Below are 8,186 nucleotides of genomic sequence, written 5' to 3' on the forward strand. Positions count from 1 at the left end.
TTCACTTGTTGAAGCCCCCCTCAACCTAAGACATTTCTATAAATTGTGATCCTCATAACCTCCTCATTTAAGCACTTTCAACAAACTATCTTGTCAGAAGACCTCTATAATTTTTCGGCCCTCATGAGATTATAATTCAGGATATGCTTCCGGGAGTAAGGTTTAGTTTAGGTATGATTAGGGCACAAAATTATGATCAAGTTTGAAGGTTTGTTTTGAAGCAAGTCTAGAGCTTTGGATTCTAGGATTTCATTGCTTCAAACAGGCCATCGTGGAATTTTTGCTATAACTTTTTGTCTACAAAGCTTGAGAAGTTGAAATTAAAACCCATTTTATCTTAAATCTTTATGAACTTCATGACCAAATTTCAGATCTTGGTTCACTATAGTTTCAGGGATACGATCTGAGGAAGTTAGGGTTTTTGCAAGCTCCTGAATTCCATATCAAACAGGTGAACTTGGGAAAATAATCATAACTTTCTCTCTGAGAATTTGAATCAAATTTCGTAAATAGTGACATAAATAGAATGGAAATTATTTTGTTGGGTATCGTTTTTAGGGTCGAAGGTCGAAACAGTAACATGGGGCACTTCGTACAAGTTCGCTCTACTAAACCATTCTATAATCAGGTCATCGTGGGAGATTGGGCATAACTCTTTCTTGATGAATCCAATCTCGATCAGACCTATGGGGTTGGAAATAAGACTCATAGGGGTATCACAGGACGAAATTTTAGAACTTGGAGATCCGAAATTACATAGACACAACAAATTCGATATAGAGAACCTTCAAGACAAGAAACAATATGCATTCAAGGATCACTCCAATAAGGATCAAACATCAATAGTCAAGGGTAAGTATGCTACAGCAAGGTATGTATGATTAGTGTTTGCATTTGAATTTTGAATATCATATTTGACGTGTTTTTTTGTAGGACAATGTAAGTATTTTGTTTGTGTATTGGTTTTGGTCTTGTTCATTAATGCATGTGCAGGAAGGAGGACACTTCAGGACAACTTAGACACATACTAGAAGGACATGCAGCACCAAAGTACCATTACTTGCAGCAAGCATGACAATACCTCAACAACTGAAATTTATCCAAGAATTCATGTCAAGTCGAGCATCAACTCTTGTCAAGAGTCAACCTTGTAAAAGATCATCATTGTAAAATTGTAAAAGAGTCATTATTGTAAAAGAGTAAATATGCCTAGAGGTGAAGAGGCATTGTTGGGAGGTATAGGAGTCATTGTTGGGATGATGTCATGGTTGAGTTGCAGTTCATAGTGTGATTGGGTGTTCGGTCAAGTACACGAAAATCATTGTAAATCATATTGTATTGTGGATCATTATCCCTGGTACGGGAGTCCACACTCTTGTCTCATTTCTGGTCATTATAGGGTGGTGGGGAGGTGCTAGGTAGGTGCATGAAGTCGCCTACAGGTTGGATCCTGTGAACACTTCAGGGTGGTAGGTTGGTGTAGGATGTTGGGGCATCCATTCAGTTGACTACTGAAGAAACCAGGGCATTGGGGCATCCTTCCAGTCGGACCTGGAGAAAAATGTTTTTTCTAGAATTCTAGGAAGTTGTAACTTTCATTTCAGTTGGGGCTGAAGATTAAATAATTTATTAGAAAAGTGTTCGGTGGTTTTTGACTTGGAGGGGGTTTTCCATCTAAAATTGTTATGCCTAGTGTGTTTTATTTTTTAAACATTAATCATAATTGAATATTAGTTAATGCTCTGAAAATATTTAAAAGTGTTAATTGCTAAGGAATATTGATTCAACCCCCCCCCCCCCCCAATATTTCCAACAATTGGTATCAGAGCTTGGTTCCTTCAATAAAAGTCTAACAACTGGAAATAGATCATGGAATACATCGAGAATAGAGTTCCTTTTTTCAATGGAAATAACTATTCACTTTGGAGTGGAAGAATGCAGGTTCATTTGTTGGCACAAGGATACAAAGTATGGGAAATAGTTGAAAAAGACTTCACATCGACCCCGTATGAACAAGGTAAGAAAAATATGGTATATGATGCAAATGCTAAGATCTTATTATCAGTGGGCTTATCGAATTTGTCTATCTTAAGGTATTGAGTTGTAAAACTGCTAAAGAGGTATGGGGAAAGCTTGAGAATATATATGCAGGTGACTCACAGGTGAAAGAAGTAAAGCTTCAAATTTTCAGGGAAAAAATTGAGCAACTCAGAATGAAGGAAGATGAATATATTGTTGCATACTTTTAGTGTGTTGATGAAACAACAAATACTCTGAAAGATCCTTAGAACCTTGCCAGTAAGATTCAACCCAAAGGTATCTGTCTTGGAAGATGGATTGAATCTAACCAATCTCAGAATAGATGAATTGCATGGAATTCTTACGACATATAAAATGAGGGTTGAAGAAGAGGATGACACCTCTCACTTAGAAACTACATATACCGCATCCAATAATACTAGTAAGGACAAGCAGACTCCAAAAGAAACAACTTGCAGTTGTAAGGATGAAGAAAAGGAAAAAGATGAAGAAGAATTTCCAAATAGAGAATTTACCTACTTCACGCAGAAAATGAGAACATGTACGAGAATATTCAAAGTCAAACTTCCATTAATATGTTTTGATTTTGGTGAGGTTGGGCATTTTGCAGCCAAGTGTCCTCACAAGAATGAGGTTGTTACGAAGGCAAAGAAAGGTCCTAGGAAGTTCAACAAACAAGGCAAGAAGAAATGGTTTAAGAAGAGTTTCTTCTCCAAATAAGATAGCTCCTCATCTGATGAAGATGGTGATAACGAAGAAGAAATCAACAGAAGAGTATTGTTTATGGCCAAGCAGAATAAGCAAGAGGCATCTAACAAAGAAGGAGAAGAAGAGACGAATGAGGTTGAATTTCAAAATGAAGTGATCAGGGGTATCAAAGAGCTCAAGGCTGAGAAGAAGCATGTCAACACTCTTGAAGACGAATTAAAGACAGAAAGGGAACAGGTCCTAAATCTTAAAATAAAGGTTGAAGAATACATACAAATTGAAGAATCGCTCAAGAAAGAAAGGATATGAAAAATTTACTAAGCAGGTAGATCTCCCAGCTAAATCAAGAGATCAAGACTCACAGGAAGAACCATCAAAGACAATTCCTCGAAGAAGATTTCCTCCCAGGTATCAACCTATCTTTTATGGTCATTGTTATTCATGTGGAAGGTTTGGACATAGAGTTGTAGAATGTCGCGTGTACGTTTGGAATGAATATAGTTCCAAGAGATATTACAGAAATGGATATTCCAGAACTCAACAGAATATCAATATATTTGATCATTTGAGAGATGATGTCGAATGTTACAAATGTAATAATTTTTGACACCTGGCTAAAGATTGCATACTTGGAAGTTATTCAAAGGAATTCTCGCAAAATCAGAATGAACAAGTATGGAAAAGGAAGACTGAAAGGTGTGATCTCGCCCTCGAGGCTCGAAGAAACATAAATGTTTGGTATGATGATAGTGGCTTCTCAACGCATATGACTAGAGATAGAAATATGTTGATATCCTTGAAGGAAAAGAAGGATGGAACCATGTCTTTTGGAAATGACAAATCTTCAAATGTCATACGAGCAGGTATGGTCACACTTGGAAGCAAGGATGCATTAGTGAAGGATGTGTTATTAGTTGAAAATATGAATCACAATATGCTCGGTGTTGGACATATGTGTGATCAAGGACCCACAGTGCTTTTTAACTCTAAGAAATGTGAAATTAGGAAAGGTAAGTTTGGTAAAATTGTGGCTACAGTAAGCAGAGCTCCAAATGACAAATATATTTTGGATGAGGCACCTAAAGGGTGATTTTTGGCGAAAGAAGATGAAAGTTGGTTATGGCACAAACGAATGGGACATAAATTTCAAAAATTTGGTCAAGATCAGCAAAAAGGAAGCAGTAAGAGAAATGTTGAAAATTCCAAAACCTACCAATACGATATGTGAAGCTTGTAGGCACGACAAACAGACAAAATTTGAGTTCAAGACAAAAGAAAACTTTGCATCACGTCCATTGGAATTAATACATACTGATCTATTTGGTCCCATGAGAACAAAAGGTTTAGACGGAGAATTATACCTTATGCTAATGATAGATGATTACACCAGAATGATAGTCATTGGTTTCTTAAGGAAAAATTCAGAGGCATTCAAGTGTTTTAAAATATATAAGGAATTGGATGAAAATGAAACCGATTTGAAGATCAAATGTCTAAGATCATATAATGGTAGAGAATTCACTTCTAAGGTATTTCAACAATACTGTGATGAAAGTGGAATAAAAAGGAAATTCTCAATAGCCAGAAAACCACAACAAAATGGAGTTGTTGAAAGAAAAAACAAAACTGTACAGGAAATGGCTAGAACAATGTTAAATGACTCAAAATTAGATGATAAATTTTGGGTTCAAGCAATCGATACAATCATATTCATTATAAACAAAGGTCTGCTCAGGAACAATTGTAACATGACTTCGTACGAACTATGGAAAGGAAGACCAGCTAACATCAAATACTTCAAAATATTTGGAAGCAAATGCTACATCAAAAGAGAAGATAAAAAATTGGGCAAGTTCGATTCCCGTGTTGATGAAGGTATTTTCGTTGGTTATTCACACAAAAGGAAGGCTTATAGATGCTACAATCTGAGGCGAAAACAAATAGTGGAAAGCATAAATGTTACTTTTGATGAAGATTGTGGTCCAAAGGATAACGATGAGATTGTCTCTTCAAGCAAATCTAAGGGATTTGAGGAAGAATCTGTGAAGGATGAAGAAGAAGCTCTAGAACAAGACCAATCAAATAAGGAAACAACAGTCAACCAAGAGGAAATAAGAAATGATCAACATGATAAATGAATATTTATATATCAAACTGAGTACATCAAGGAAATGCTCAAAAAATTAAAGATGGAAGATTATAATCTTGTTCTTACCCCAATGGTAAAAGGTTGCAAGTTAAGTTTACAAGATTCGTCAAAGGAGGTGGACTAGAGGTTGTATAGATCTATGATTGGCATTCTTCTATATGTGACAACTTCTCAACCAGACGTAATGCAGGTAGTTGGACAAGTAACAAGATTCCAAGCAGCACCAAAAGAATATCATATTATTGTCGTCAAAAGAATTCTTCGATATCTTAAGGGCACAATAGAATATGGTTTATGGTATCCCAAAGGAAATGATCTAGTTATCCAAGCTTATACAGATGCAGATTGGGTAGGAAGTGTTGATGATCGAAAGAGTACTAGTGGAGCAACATTCTATCTAGGTGGTTGCCTTGTTTCATGGTTAAGTAAAAAGAAGTCTTCAATCTCATTATCCACAGTGAAAGTAGAATATATCGTGACAACATCTTGTTGTACTCAAGTTCTCTAGATGAAGAAAACTTTGCAAGATCTTCAAGTCAAGTTTGATGAGCCTATTCCCATCTTCTGTGATAACACCAATGCCATCAGTATCTCCAAGAATCTTGTGATGCATTCCAAAACAAAGCACATTCCGATCAAATATCATTTTATTAGAGAGCAGGTCGCCAAAAATAATATCAAGCTTGAATATGTTCGCACAAAGGAACAAATTGTTGACATCTTTACCAAACCATTACTTCATGAAAAATGTGAGTATCTTCGCCAAAGGATTGGGATTCTCGCAAGTTCTCATTAGACTCTTTCTCTTATCAAACTAAATAGAAAGGGGGAGTGGAGGTGTGTAAAGATCCGCACAATGACAGTCTGTCAGGGGGAGTAGTAGGAAGAGGTATCACAATCGGAGGGGGGGTACTTATGTTTCCATCTGTTCCAAAGGGGGAGATTGTTGATTAGTGGTTGCCATTGATGTCAACCCAAGCAGCACTAGGGGATATCCCGATCTTGCATGGAAATTTGGACTTGACAACTTACTCTATTCTGAGTCAAGGATCTTCTAGATGGATTTTAATCGTTGAGATGTTTCCGTTGATATATGGCACGCCACGTAATTCTTCACAGTTTGAGATATATTTTTGTTTGAAGTTAATAACCCCAGTTAGTGGGCTAAAACACCATGGGGTTGTGGCAAGCACTCATCATTGGTTGTGGTCATTGAATAGTCAATAATGAACAATTTTTTAAGCTCTTAAAATCCCTCCAACTTTCACTTACTAAAGCCCCTATCAACCTAAGACATTTCTATAAATTGTTACCCTCATATCCTCCTCATTTAAGCACTTTCAACGAACTATCTTATGGGAAGACCTCTATAATCTTCGGCCCTCATGAGCTTCTAACATAGGATCTGTTTCAGGGAGTTTAAGGTTTTTTTGAGGTCTGGTTAGGGCACAAAATTATGATCAAGTTTGAAGGTATGTTATGAAGAAAGTTTAGAGCTTTGGATTCTAGGATTTCGCTACTTCAAACAGGTCGTCGTGGAATTTTCATTATAACCTTTTTCTACGAAGTTTTAGAATTTGAAACTAAAACCAACTTGAGCTGAAATCTTGATGAACCGCATAACCGAATTTTAGATCTTGGTTCGCTATATTTTCGAAGATATTATATGAGGAAGTTAGGGTTTTTGCAGGCTCCGGAATTCCTTAGCAAATAGGTTACCTTGGTAAAATCATCATAACTTTCTCTCTAGGAATTGGATTCAAATTTCGTAAATAGTGACAGAAATAGGGTAGACTGTAGTTTTTTGGGTATCGTGTTCAGGGCCGAAGGTCGAAACCATGATACGTGGTACTTCGTACAAATTCACTCTACTGAATCAGTCTATAATCAGGTCATCATGGGAGATTGGACATAACTCTTTCTTGAAGAATGTAATCTTGATCTGACTTGTGGGGTTGGAAAGAGCACTCAGAGGGATACCACAGGACAAAATTGCATTCCTTGGATATCCAAAATTACATAGATACAACAAATTCAATATTGAGCACCTAGAAGGCAAGATGAAGTATGCATTCAAGGATCACTGAAGTAAGGACCACACATCAATAGTCAAGGATAAGTCTGTTACAACAAGGTATGTATGACTAGTGTTTGCATTTAAATTTTGAATATCATCTCTAACATGTTTTTTTTTGTAGGATATTGTAAGTATTTTTTTTTGTATTGGTTTGGGTCTTGTTCATTAATGCATGTGCAAGAAGGAGGACACTTTAGGACAACTCAGACACATACTAGAAGGACATGCAACGCCAAAGTACCATTACTTGAAGCAAGCACGACAATACCTCAGAAGCTGCAAGTGATTTAAGAAGTCGTGTCAAGTCAAGCATCAGCTCTTGTCAAGAGCCAGTCTTGTAAAAGATTATCATTGTAAAACTGTAAAAGAGTCAATCCTCCTAGAGTTGAAGAGGCATTGTTAGGAGGTATAGGAGTTATTTTTGGGATGATGTCATGGTTGGGTTGCAGGTCATAGTGTGATTGGGTGTTCGTTCAAGTATAAGAAAATCATTGTAAATCATATTGTATCATGGATCATTGTCCCTGGTACGAGAGTCCACACCCTTATCGCATTTCTAGACATTATAGGGTGTCAAGGAGGTGCTAGGCAGGTGCACGAAGTCGCCTACAGGTTGGAGCCTATGAACACTTTTGGGTGGTAGGTTGGTCTAATATGTTGGGGCATCCATTCAGTTGACCAGGGCATTGGGGCGTCCTTCCAGTGGGAGCTGGAGAAGAATGATTTTCTAGAATTCTAGGAAGTTGTAACTTTCATTTCAGTTGGGGTTGAAGATTAAAGAATTTATTAGAAAAGTGTTTGGTGATTTTTTACCCGGAGGGGGTTTTCCACCCAAAATTGTTGTTCCTAGTGTGTTTTATTGTTTACTATTGTTACTGGATAAACATTAATAATAATTGAAGATTAACTAATTCTTTGAAAATATTTAAAAGTGCTAATTGCTAAGGAATATTGATTCACCACACCCCTCCCACCACTCAGTATTTCCAACACTTATTTCAAATTTTCATTCAACAATATTTGCAGTATTTTGGGCATCTAAGTGATATTTACTTAAAGGATTTCAATGTAATTAAATAGATCTTGATAATTGGAGCTAAGCAACTTCAGTATTTATATTGGAGATTTCTAATTATTTCAAGTATAGTTAGTAATTCGCATATCTTAAGAAGTTTCAAATTGGTTGGCATATTGTGTTGTTCTAATTGAACT

The sequence above is a fragment of the Pinus tabuliformis genome, chromosome 2_1 (assembly GCF_031772625.1).
Source record: "Pinus tabuliformis cultivar Carrire ecotype Pingquan chromosome 2_1, CPIR1, whole genome shotgun sequence".
In the NCBI taxonomy this organism is placed as follows: Eukaryota; Viridiplantae; Streptophyta; class Pinopsida; order Pinales; family Pinaceae; genus Pinus; species Pinus tabuliformis.